Source organism: Theropithecus gelada, chromosome 12 (genome assembly GCF_003255815.1).
Source record: "Theropithecus gelada isolate Dixy chromosome 12, Tgel_1.0, whole genome shotgun sequence".
In the NCBI taxonomy this organism is placed as follows: domain Eukaryota; kingdom Metazoa; phylum Chordata; class Mammalia; order Primates; family Cercopithecidae; genus Theropithecus; species Theropithecus gelada.
Genome location: NC_037680.1, coordinates 115077397 through 115090869, shown reverse-complemented (window position 1 = coordinate 115090869; position 13473 = coordinate 115077397). Strand labels below are relative to the sequence as shown.

The window sequence follows — 13473 nt, the reverse complement described above, 5'->3', positions numbered from 1 at the left end:
GCCCCCTCCGACTCCACAGACCAGCATTAGGGAGTGAGTGTACAATCCCCAGGAGCCAGTTTCCAACAGGCTGTCCTGTTCTGTGGGACCCTGAGCCAAACCTGTCTCAAGATCGTGGTGCGCCGAGAAAGCTAGCAAACGACCCGAACTGTGCCACCATCAGCCAGCAGCCTGTGCTGGGAATCACTGAGATGACCCTCCACAGTATCTTGGGACTGGCAACAGCTGGGAGATACCACCCCTAGTCCTGAAAGGCAAGGGGCTTGGGGAGTAGCTAATGGCAGTTGGAGAGAGACCCACCTGTCATGGGTTGGGAGCTGGAGAGAGGACCCACCTGTTGTGGGTTGGGTTTTTCAGAAGCAGGAGTTGAGACAAAGTCAAGATACAAGATGTTTATGAGGGTCCAGCACCTGGACAGGAGGGAGGAGGGAGGATTGGGTGGAGGGAGACGTTCAACTGTGGTGTAGGCCTGTCTGGAAGCTCCCAAGTGTGCAGTACCCATCCAGCGTCCCACCTCGGGTCTCCCAAGACCCTCTCCCAGTCTCCGGGTGTGAGCTGGGCATGAAAACCAGGCTGGCTGGGGCTCATCACTGGGAAGATCCTAAAGAGCTAACAGGTGGAAGCCGTATTCTGACCACTCCTCAAAGCTGCAAGCAAGTCCTTCCTGGAAGGGGCGTCTGGGTGGCACATCTCCAAGTCTGTCACACAGGCTGAGAGGAGCCGAGACCTCAGCAGAAGGGCAGAAGTTGAGACAACATTTGGGTGTAGGTAGAAGTAGAAGGCAAATGACAGCAACAGACAGGGTGGGAGCCAGGTGGCCTTGCCCAGCTCCTGCCCCCTTCTACTCTCTCTCTCCGGCTGCCAACCTGACCAGAAGCCAAAGAGCAGAGAAGCCACTGGGGTCTGGCCCATGCAGTCAGCCTCCTGCAACACAGAGCATGGCGAGGATGGAGGTGGGTCTGGACCAGCAGTAGACAGCCAGTACCCCGGTCAGCAAAGCATGGCACTGTCCCTAAAGATACAGGGCTTCACCAGTCAGCAAAGAATGGCACTGTCCCTAAACATACAAGGCTTTGCCAGTCAGCAAAGCATGGCACCGCCCCTAAAGATACAGAGCTTCACCAGTCAGAAAAGCATGGCACTGTCCCTAAACATATGGGGCTTTGTTTTCCTTTGATTATTATTACTTGCATTTGAAGGAGCGTGGAAAGCATGAGGAAGATTATAGAAGGCTAAAACACACACACACACACACCATGCACACATGCACATGTATGCACAGACAGGCACACACACTTACCACATACACACACACCATGCATAATGCACATCACCCATACATATGCATGTGCACACATGTGCACACATGCACACACAGGCACACACACCCCATAAATATGCACATGTATGCACACATGCTCATATAGGCACACACTCACACACCATGCACTCACACACAAGCTACATTTTGTTGCATTGATTCTTTTACAGCTTTCTCAAATGTTTCTGTAGATGGTGCATTTGAATATGTTACCACATCTTCAATTAATTTTAATAATACACACTTTTCGAAAATTACCTTCTTCAACTACATTTTCAAACTCTTTTAACTTACAATGGTAAGAATTGTTCTCTTCAAATTCTGGTTTATCCAAGGCTAGTCTTATGAGGAGCATTCGTGTTTTCTTACATTTCTCCTTGGTTAACGAGTTAGATTATCCATTCTATTTTTCTAGAGTCAGCTCTCAGGATTCATTTATCAATTCACTTGTTTCCATTTTCAAATTCATTATTTCTGCTGTTATCTGTAGTCCTTACTTCTGCTTTCCTTGGGTTTGTTTGTCTTTTATTTCAAGTGATTTCTTAATTTCCTTTGACAGTTTTAAAACTGCGGAATTATTTTCTCAGTATAGTCCCAGCTATATCCAATAAGCTCTAGCATGTAACTTTTTCTTTTTTGTTCTTTTCGAAATACTGTGTCACTGCTGACTTGGTTTTTCTCTTTCATCCATGAGATGACTGTTTTAAGTTCCCAGGAAGTGGGTCTTCTGGTTCCAGTTTATTCCTGAATTGTTATTTTGACTGTCGTTACACTGTAGTTAGGAGATGTGATCTCTACAATCTCCAGCATTTAGAATGTATTGCGGATCCAGGGTCACAGGAAGTAAGGTGGGCTCTGTCGCAAGGATGGTTAAAACATAGACTTCCACGTCAGTCTTCCATTATTTGCATACTCGAGACCCTGATGTGCTGGCTGATTTGCCAGGAAACCCCCGCAGCAGACTGCGTCCGCAGGGCAAGGCTGAGTAGCAGGGCCAGCACCTCTCATAGGAGCAGGGCTGCCTGCCCAGCCTTGAGGAAGGGGACCCAGACATTGCCTTTCTCAATACTGAGCCACTGAACAGGCTTTCTGGTGGTCTGGGGTCTGGGGCTAGGCTATCTGGACCGTCAAACTCTTCCCACTGCGTCCTCAGCCCCACTCGGAAAGAAAGGGGAGAAATGAGGGCTTTGCTTTAAAGAGTTCAACGGTCAGAATGTGTCCCCAGCAAACTGACACGCTGGAATCCTCATCCCCAAGTGAGGGCGGGGCCTCACATTAGCGGTGATGAGGTCACAGAGGCAGAAACCTCACGAATGGGATCGGGCCCCTTATCAAAGAGGCCTGAGAGACGACACCTACCAGCCGGAAGGCGGCTGCGCACCAGACACCGAAGCTGCTGGGCCTTCGACCTCGGACCTCCATCATCCAGAACTGTGAGCAACACATTCCTGATGTTCCTGAGCCACCTCGGCTACGGTGTTTTGTGACGGCAGCCCAAATGGACCAAGAGAGGAGCTAAAGGTAACTGACCAAACCTCCAGCCCACCCGCAGAGCTAACGGACAGGTCCTCAGCTGCAGGCCTGGGGCAGAAGGGCTGCCAAAGGGGCTGTGGGGGTGAGGGGGGCTGCACCCCTGTAGCCCCACTTGGCACAGGGGCTTTGATTCGCTGCTGGAGCTGCCAGGCTTCGAGTGGACAGGCCGGCCTGGGAGGGGGCAGCAGCGGCAGAAGCCACCTTGGACAGAGGACCAGGTCTCTCTCCTTTGTCCCGAAAGAAGTCCCCATGTCGGGTTCAAGGGAGGGGTGAGGCTTCAGTTGGAAAAAAAAAATGTAATGTCAGACTTGCTACCAGTCTTTGCATATGGATGTTTTACTTGATTTGGAGGGAAAAGTGAATGTGACATCAGCCACACTCTGAGGAATAGGGAGAATTATTAACGGTTAAGCCCACTTACCTTCGTCTCCAAAACCTTCCAGGGACTAGGAGATCGAGACTGCCCACAGATGTAGTGCCGCCAGTTTCTCCTTGTGGTTCCAATCCCTCTTCAAATAATTTTTTTTTTTTTTTTTGAGACGGACTCTCGCTCTGTTGCCCAGGCTGGAGTGCAATGGCGCTATCTCACTGCAACCTCTGCCTCCCGGTTTCAAGCAATTCTCTGCCTCTGCCTCTGCCTCTGCCTCTGCCTCCTGAGTAGCTGAGATAACGGGCACCCGCCACCACACCTGGCTAATTTTAGTATTTTTGGTAGAGATGGGGTTTCACCATCTTGGCCAGGTTGGTCTTGAACTCCTGACCTCGTGATCCACCCGCCTCGGCTTCCCAAAGTGCTGGGATTACAGGCGTGAGCCACCGCACCGGGCCCCTCAAATAAATATTAATACTGTCTATTTTATTTAGTTTTATGGAAGTGTATAACTTCATTACGGATTGAACATTTTATCAACAAAAAGAAATCCTCTTCATACAGTTTTTCTTCTTTGAACTCAAAGTTTCTGGTATTAATATTGTGACTCCTACTTTGCTCTAGGTTTTATTTTCTTTTTTATTTACTTGGAAATATTCTCATGATTCTGTGTTCATTCTTCTTATTGTAAACATACAAAAAGTCTTTGGATTTATGTGCCCCCTGAGAGTCTTTTTCTTAAAATGTGTAAATTTATCCCATTTACATTTATAATTATAATTGATACATTTGGTCTTATGTTATAGGATCTTATTTCAATCTCCTGGTGGAATGCTTCCTAGGGGTTTTCTTCTATTGTTGTTTTATATATTGTTAGGTTGTTTTCTTTCTCTCTCTCCTCTCCTATACCTTGGAAGAATACAGTCATAATTGTTGTTCTCATTGCAATTCTTTTTTATATAAATATAAGGAAATGAATACAGGGAGAAGTTAATTCTGCTGAGTGGAGTGGGATGTCAAAAGGATCATGAGAAAGCTAAAGTGCAGTGGCCCCATCACAGCTCATTGCAGCCCAGAACTCCTGGGCTCAAGCAATCCTCCTGCCTCAGCCTCCCAAGTAGCTGGGACCACAGGTGCACAGCCCTACACCCAGCTAATTTTTTTTTATTTTATTTTGTAGAGATGGGATCTCTCTATGTTGCCAAGGTTGGACTCAAACTCCTGGCCTCAAGCAATCCTCCCAACTTGGCCTCCCAAAGTGCTGGGATTCCAGGCATGAGCCACTATACCCAGCCTTAATTATTTTTACAACTTTAAAAATACTTCTTATCCTGTGTTTCTGAATGTTGTGATATACTGTCACAAAACAAAGTGAATAAATTAACAGAATTACACTTATTCCAACTTCCCCAGCTACCTATTTTTGGTTGGTGTTCTCTGCACATTTTTTGCCATTTTGGTTAATCTGTTGTGATTTTTACCTTACTAAAATTATTAACATTTATTCAGAAAATACTTATTGGTTATTCCCTAAGTTCCAGGTTCTGTTGCTGCTGGTGGCTCAGTCATACACAAAACAAAATATGTACTCAGAATAAATAATCTGTCCTCACACAGACTGCAGTCTAGAAGGGAAGAGAGATGTTAGGTGACTAATTCCACAATAGACATGTAGTCTGCCTTGGTCTGCTCAGCTGCTATAACAAAACGCTATGAACTAAGTGGCTTGTAAACAATAAAAATTTATTTCTCACAGTTCTGGAGCCTAAAAGGCCAAGATCAAGGCAGACTCATTGTGTGGCAAGGGCCATTTTTCTGGCTCATAAACAGTGTCTTCTTCCTGTGTCCTCACATGGTGGAAGGGACCAGTAAGCTCTTTTGGGTCCCTTTTAGAAGAGCACTAATCTCATTTATGAAGGTGCCATCCTTATGACCTACTCACCTCCCAGAGGCCCCATGTCCTAATAGCATCACCTTAAGGGTTAGAATTTCAATATATGAATTTGTAGGGGCCAGGGGGTCACAAACATTCAGATGGTAATATAAAACTTTTCAGTTTCTTTGAGAGCAACACATACCTTATCATTGGTGGCACTTTACAATCTCCATCAGCCATATGGAAACCTGATTAGATTAGTGATTAGGGAAACGTTTATGTTCTGATGTGTGTCCAGACTCAAGGTTATTATTTGGACTTAATTTCACATTTAAATGAATTCCCTGCTCACCATCTGCCGTTTCTTTGTCCAATCCATGTTTAGCTTATGATTTGGATTCATCTTTTGGTTGGTTGAAATAAATCTTCATGTAGTAGTAATAGCTGTTGCTGCTGATGACATTAACTGAGAAAGTGCATATATGGGAAACAAGTTATCCTACATGAGATATTATCTTCTGCTGCATTATACAAGCTGGAACTTTGGCTAGGAGAAAATCTTGGGTTCACAGACTCTTCACCTGAAGAATTACAAATATTGGCCTTTCTAACACAATGCTGAGATAATTCTGAGGACAGCCTCACAAATTCCTTTACTAAATGATCCTTTTCTTATCACTAGGTGCTTGTGAGGTTCCACGCATCATACTAGAGGTGTGAACACTGCACCCAAGGGTGCCTTGGATCATCCCTGAGATGCAGGCTCTGCACCAGGAGGTGTCTTGGATCATTCCTGAGGTATGAGCACATCATCAGGAGGTATGTTGAATCATCCCTGAGGTAAGAGCACTGCATCAAAGGGGTCTTGACTCATCCCTGAGGTAGGAGCACTGCCCCAGGAAGTGTCTTGAATCATCCTTGAGGTGTGAGTGTGGCACCAGGAGGCATCTTGGATCATGGCTGAGTTGTGAGGACTGCACCATATGTCTTGAACAATCCCTGAGGTAAAAACACTGCACCAGGAGATGTCTTGGATCATCCCTGAGGATCAGGCACTGCACCAGAATGAATCATCAGAAGAAGGAGCACTGCATCAAGAGGTGTTTTGGATCATACCTGAGGCTTGATCCTCCTTGAGGTGTAAGCACTGTAACAGGAGGTGTCTTGGATCTTCCCTTTGGTGTGATCACTGCACCAGGAAGTGTCTTGGATCATCCCTGAGGTGTGAGCACTGTAACAGGAGGTGTCTTGAATCATCCCTGAGGGGTGAATACTGTAAGAGGAGGTGTTTTGAATATTCCTGGAGGTAAGAGCACTTCACCAGGAGGTCTTTGGATAATCATACCTGAGGTGTGAACATTTCACCCTTAAATGTGTGAACCTTATATAAAGTGTGAACATTTCACACATTATATCATGCCTGAGGTGTGATTCATGCACCAGGAGGTGTTCTGTATCATCCCTGAGGTGCAGGCACTGCACTAGTAGGTCTCTTGGATTATGCCTGAGGTGTGAACACTGCACCACGAGGTGTCTTAAATAATCTCTGAGGTGGGAGCACTCCACAAGGTGTCTTTATTCATCCCTGAGCAGGGACTACTGCACCGGGAGGTTTTTTGGATAACCCTGAGGTGGGAGCGCTACACCAGGAGGTATCCTGGATGATAACTGAGTTGTAACCACTGCACCAAGAAGTGTCTTAAGTAATCTCTGAGGTGGGAGCACTACACCACAAGGTGTCTTGGATCATCCCTGAGGTGCAGACACTGCACCAGGAGGTCTGTAAAAGTATGCCTGAGGTTTGAGCACTGCACCAGGAAGTGTCTTTTATCACCCCTGAGTTGGGAGCACTGCACCAGGAGGTGTCTCAGATCATCACTTAGGTGGGAGCATTGCACCTGCAACTGTCTTGAATCACGCCTGATGTGTGAGCACTGCACCAGCAGGTGTCTTGGCTCACTCCTGAGGAGGCAGTACTGCAAGAGGAGGTGTCTTGCATCACACCTGAGGTGTGAGCACTGTACCAGGATGTGTCTAGGATCATCCCTGAATTGAGAGCAGTGCACCAGGAGGTGTCTTGGAGCATCCCTGAGATGGGAGCACTGCACCAGGAAGTGTCTTGCATGTTGCATCATCCCTGAGGTAGGAGCACTACACCAGGAGGTATCTCAGATCATTCCTGAAGTGGGAGCACTTCACCAGGTGGTGTCTTGAATCATCCCTAAGGTAAGAGCATTGCACCAAAGGGGTTTGAATCATCTGTAAAGCACTGCTCCAGGAGCTGTCTTGGATCATCCCTGGGGAGGGAGCACTACTCCAGGAGATGTCTTGGGTCATCCTTGAGGTGTGAGCACTGCACCAACAGGTGTCTTGTATTATGCCTGAATGTGAACACTGCACCAGGTGGTGTTCTGGATCATTCCGGAAGGTTGAGCACTGTACCAGCAGGTATTTTGGATCATCATACCTGACATGTGAACATTTCACCCAGAAGTGTTTTCTTATATCATGCCAGAGGCGTGATTCATGCACCAGGAGGTGTTTTGTACCATCCCTGAGGTGCAGGCACTGCACCAGTAGGTGTCTTGCATTATGCCTGAGGTTTGAGCACTGTGCCAGGAAGTGTCTTTTATCATCCTTGAGGTGGGAGCACTGCACCAGGAGGTGTCTTAAATAATCTCTGAGTTGGGAGCACTGCACAAGGAGATGTCTTCATTCATCCCCGAGAAGGGACTACTGCACCAGGAGGTTTTTTGGATAACCCTGAAGAGGGAGCACTGCACCAGGAGGTATCTTGAGTGATAACTGAGTTGTAACCACTGCACCTGGAGGTGTCTTAAGTAATCTCTGAGGTCGGAACACTACGTCACGAGGTGTCTTGGATCATCCCTGAGGTGCAGACACTGCACCAGGAGGTCTGTAGGATTATGCCTGAGGTTTGAGCACTGCACCAGGAAGTGTCTTTTATCATCCCTGAGTTGGGAGCACTGCACCAGGAGGTGTCTTGCATCACGCCTGAGGGGTGATCACTTTACCAGGAGGTGTCTAGGATCATCCCTGAGGTGAGAGCACTGCACTGGGTAGTGTCATGGAGCATCCCTGAGGTGGGAGCACTGCACTGGGTAGTGTCTTCCAAGTTGCATCATCCCTGAGGTAGGAGCACAACACCAGGAGGTGTCTTGGATCATTCCTGAGGTGTGGGCACTTCAGGAGGTGTCTTCAATCATCCCTAAGGTAAGAGCACCGCACCAAAGGGGTCTTAACTCATCCCTGAGGTGGGAGCACTTCACCAGCAGAGGTCTTCAATCATCCCTGGGGAGACAGTACTACTCCAGGAGGTGTCTTGGGTCAACCTTGAGACGTGAGCACGGCACCAAAAGATGTCTTGTATTATGCCTGACATGTGAGCACTGCACCAGCAGGTGTCTTAGCTCATCCCTGAGGAGGGAGTACTGCATGAGGAGGTGTCTTGCATCACACCTGAGGTGTGAATGCTGCACCAGAAGGTGTCTAGGATTATCCCTGAATTGTGAGCACTACACCAGGAGGTGTCTTAGAGCATCCCTGAGGTGGGAACATTTCACCAGGAAGTGTTTTGCATGTTGCATCATCCCTGAGGTAGGAGCTCTACACCAGCAGGTGTCTTGGATCTTTCCCGAGGTGGGTGCACTTCATCAGGAGGTATCTTGATTCATCCCTAAGGTAAGAGCAGTGCACCAAAGGGGTCTTGGATCATCCCTGGGGAGGGAGTACTACTCCAGGAGGCATCGTGGGTCATCCCTGAGATGTGAGCACTGCACCAAGAGGCATCTTGTATTATGCCTGAGTGTGAGCACTGAACCAGGAGGTGTCTTGGATCATTCCTGAAGGTTGAGCACTGTACCAGCAGGTATCTTGGATCATCTCAAAGGTGTGAGCACTGCACCAGGAGGTGTCTTGGATCTATGCTGAGGTGGGATCACTGCATCAGGAAGTGTCTTGAATCATCCCTGAGGTGTGAGCACTGTAACAGGAGGTGTCTTGGATCCTCCCAGAGGTGTGAGCACTGCACCAGGAGGTGACTTGAATCATCCTTGAGGAGTGAGCACTGTACCAAGAGGTGTCTTGGATCATGCCTGAGGTGTGAACATTGCACCCAGAAGTGTCTTATCATGCCTGAGGTGTGACCCATGTACCAGGAGGTCTCTTGTATCGTCTCTGAGGTGGGATCACACCATGAGGTGTGTTGAATCAGGCACAACACCAGGAGGTCTCTTGGGTCATCCCTGAGGTGGGAGCACTGCACCAGGAGGTGTCTTGGATCATCCCTCGGGTGTGAGCACTGAACCAGGAAGTGTCTTAAATCATACCTGAGGTGTCAGCACTGCACCAGGAGGTGTTTTTGATCATCCCTAAGGTGCAGGCACTGCACCAGAAGATCTCTTCGATTATGCCTGAGGTTTCAGCACTGCACCAGGAAGTGTCTTTTATCATCGCTGAAGTCTGAGCACTGCACCAGGACGTGTCTTTGGACATCCCTGAGGTGTATGCACTGCACCAGGAGTTGTCTTGCATTATTCCTGAGGTCAAAGCACTCCGTCGCAAGTGTCTTGGATCGTGCTTGATTGTGCCTGACCCGCAAGTGTCTTAACTCATCCCTGAGGAGGGAGTACTGTAAAGGGGGTCTCTTGGGTCATCCCTGAGGTGGGAGCACTGCACCAGGTGGTGCCTTGGATCATCACTGAGGTGTGATTACTGCAGCAGGAGGTGTCTTGGATCATCCCTGTAATGTGAGAACTGCACAAGGTGTTTTCAATCATCCCTGACGTGGGAGCCCTGCACCAGGAGATGTTTTGCATCATCCCTGGGGAGACAGCACTACTTCAGGCGGTGTCTTGGGTCATCTTTGAGGTGCGAGCTCTGCACCAAGAAGTGTCTTGAATTATGCCTGAGTGTGTGCACTACACCAGCAGGTATCTTGGATCATCTCAGAGGTATGAGCATTGCACCAGGAAGTGTCTTGGATATCCTTGAGGTAGGATCACTGTACCAGGAAGTGCCTTGAATCATCCCTGAGGTGTGAGCACTGTAACAGGAAGTGTCTTGGATCCTCCCTGAGATGTGAGCACTGCACCAGGAGGTGTCCTGAATCATCAGAGGAAAGAGTACTATACCAAGAGATGTCTTGGATCATGCCTGAGGTGTGATCACTGTAACAAGAGGTGTCTTGAATCATCCTTGAGTGAGCATTGTACCAAGACATTTATTTGATCATCCTGGAGGTGTGAGCACTTCACCAGCAGGTCTTTGGATCATCATACCTGACGTGTGAACATTTCACCCAGAAGTATCTTATATCATCCCTGAGGTGTGACCCATGTACCAGGAGGTGTTTTGTATCATCTCTGAGGTGCAGGCACTACACCAGTAGGTCTCTTGGATTATGCCTGAGGTTTGAACACTGCACCAGGAAGTGTCTTTATCATCCCTGAGGTGTGAGCACTGCACCAGGAGGTGTCTTAAATAGTCTCTGAGGTGGGAGTACTGCACAGGGCGGTGTCTTCATTCATCCCCGAGAAGGGACTACTGCACCAGGTTTTTTGGATAACCCTGAGGAGGGAGCACTACACCAGGAGGTATCTTGGATGCTAACTAAGTTGTAACCACTGCATCAGGAGGTGTCTAAGTAATCTCTGAAGTGGCAGCACTACACCAAAAGGTGTCTTGGATCATCCTTAAGGTGCAGACACTGCACCAGGAGATCTGTAGGATTATGCCTGAGGTTTGGGCACTGCACCAGGAAGTATCTTTTATCCTCCCTGAACTGGGAGCACTACACCTAGAGGTGTCTTGGATCGTCACTTAGGTGGGAGCATTGCACCTGCAAGTGTCTTAAATCATGCCTGATGTGTGAGCACTGCACCAGCAGGTGTCTTGGCTCATTCCTGAGGAGGGAGTACTGCAAGAGAAGGTGTCTTGCATCACACCTGAGGTGTGAGCACTGTACCAGGATGTGTCTAGTATCATCCCTGAATTGTGAGCACTACACGAGGTGACTTAGAGCATCCCTGAGGTGGGATCACTGCACCAGGAAGTGTTTTGCATGTTGCATCATCCCTGAGCTAGGAGCACTACACCAACAGGTGCCTTGAATCTTCCCTGAGGTGGGAACACTTCACCAGGAGACATCTTGAATCATCCCTAAGGCAACAGCCCTGCACCAAAGGGGTCTTGGATCATCCCTGGGGAGGGAGCACTACTCCAGGAGGTGTCTTGAGTCATCCTTGAGGTGTGAGCACTGCACCAAGAGATGTCTTGTATTCTGCCTGTGAACACTGCACCAGGAGGTGTCTTGGATCATTCCTGAAGGTTGAGCACGGTACCAGCAGGTATCTTGGATCATCTCAAAGGTCTGAGCATTGCACCAGGAGGTGTCTTGAATCATTCCCGAGGTAGGATAACTGCATCAGGAAGTGTCCTGAATCATTCCTGAGGTGTGAGCACTGTAGCAGGAGGTGTCTTGGATCCTCCCTGAGATGTGAGCACTGCACGAGCAGGTGTCTTGAATCATCAGAGGGAAGAGTACTACATCAAGAGGTGTCTTGGATCATCCCTGAGGTGTGAACATTGCACCCGGAAGTGTCTTATCATGCCTGAGGTGTGACCCATGTACCAGGAGGTCTCTTATATCGTCTCTGAGGTGGGATCACTACATGATGAGGTGTCTTGGATCAAACCTGAGGTGCAGGCACTGCACAAGGAGGCTCTAGGATCATCCCTGAAGTGGCAGCACTGCATCAGAAGATGTCTTGGATCGTCCCTCAGGTGTGAACACTGCACCAGGAAGTGTCTTAAATTGTGCCTGAGGTGTCAGCACTGCACTAGGGGGTGTTTTTGATCATCCCTAAGGTGCAGGCACTGCACCAGGAGCTCTCTTGGATTATGCCTGAGGTTTGAGCACTGCACCAGGAAGTGTCTTTTATCATCCCTAAAATGTGAGCACTGCACCAGGACGTGTCTTGGGTCATCCCTGAGGTGTGTGCACTGCATCAGGAGTTATCTTGCATTATTCCTGAGGTCAGAGCACTGCATCACAAGTGTCTTGGATCATGCCTGATCATGACTGACCAGCAAGTGTCTTAACCCATCCCTGAGGAGGGAGTACTGTAACAGGGGGTATCTTAGATCATGCCTGAAGTGTGAGCACTGCACCAGGAGGTGTCTTGGATCATCCCTGTGGGTTGAGCACTACACCAGGAGGTGCTTTGGATCATCCCTGAGGTGTGTGCACTGCACTAGGAAATGTCTTGTATTATGCCTTAGTGTGAACACTGCACTAGGTGGTTTTTTGGATCATTCCTAGGTATGAGCACTGCACCAGGAGGTATCTTGGATCATGCCAGAGTTGTGAGCACTGCATCAGGAGATGTTCTGGATCATCTGCAAGGTGTGAGCACTGTACCAGGAGCTGTCTTGGATCATCCCTGTGGGTTGAGCACTACAGGGGGTGGTTTGGATCATCCTTGAGGTGTGAGCACTGCACCAGGAAATGTCTTGTACTATGCCTGAATGTGAACACTGCACCAGGTGGCTTTTTGGATCATTCCTAGGTGTGACCACTGCACCAGGAGGTATCTCGGATCATGCCAGAGTTGTGAGCACTGCATCAGGAGATGTTTTGGATCATCCCTGAGGTGTGAGGACTGGATTAGAAGGTGTCATGGGTCATGCCTGAGTGTTAGCACTGTACCAGGTGGTTTTTTAGAATCATCCCTAGATGTGACCACTGCACCAGGAGGTATCTTGGATCATGTCTGACTGTGATCACTCTACCAAGGGGTGTCTTAAATCATATCTGAGTTGTGAACACTGAACCAAGAGATATTTTGGAGCATCCCTGAGGTGTGAGCACTGCACCAGGAGGCTTCTTGGATCATGCCTGTGTTGTGATTACTCACCAGGGGGTGTTTTGGAACATCCCCGAGGTGTAAGCACTGCACCAGGAGGTGTCTTAGATCATGTCTGAGTGTGAGTACCTCACGAGGATGTACCTTGGATCATGTCTGAGTTCTGTGGGCACTGCATGAAGACATGTTTTGGATCACCCCTGAGGTGCGAGCACTGCACCAGGAATTGTCTTGGTTCATTCCCGAGTGTGAGCACTGCACCAGGTGTTTGGGGTCATCCATAAGGTGTGAGCACCACACCAGGAGGTTTGTTGTATTATGCCTGAGTGTGAGCACTGCACCAGGAGGTATTTTGAATCATGCCTGAGTTGTGAGCACTGCATCAGGAAGTGTTTTGGATCTTCGCTGAGGTGTGAGCACTGGACCAAGAGGTCCTGTGAATCATCCCTGAGTTGCGAGCATGCACCAGGAGGTGTCTTGGAGCATC

General features: G+C 48.5%; 1 long non-coding RNA gene across 1 annotated transcript in view; it reads left to right on the top strand.

Annotated features, from left to right (window-relative positions):
* Nucleotides 1-1247: 1247 nt before the first annotated feature.
* LOC112636506 overlaps nucleotides 1248-13473 on the top strand; it is a 43125-nt gene continuing 30899 nt past the window's right edge. The window contains exons 1-2 of the long non-coding RNA XR_003122191.1: nucleotides 1248-2842; nucleotides 5783-5919. This is a non-coding gene — a long non-coding RNA (uncharacterized LOC112636506). The remainder of the gene's footprint in view (nucleotides 2843-5782; nucleotides 5920-13473) is intronic.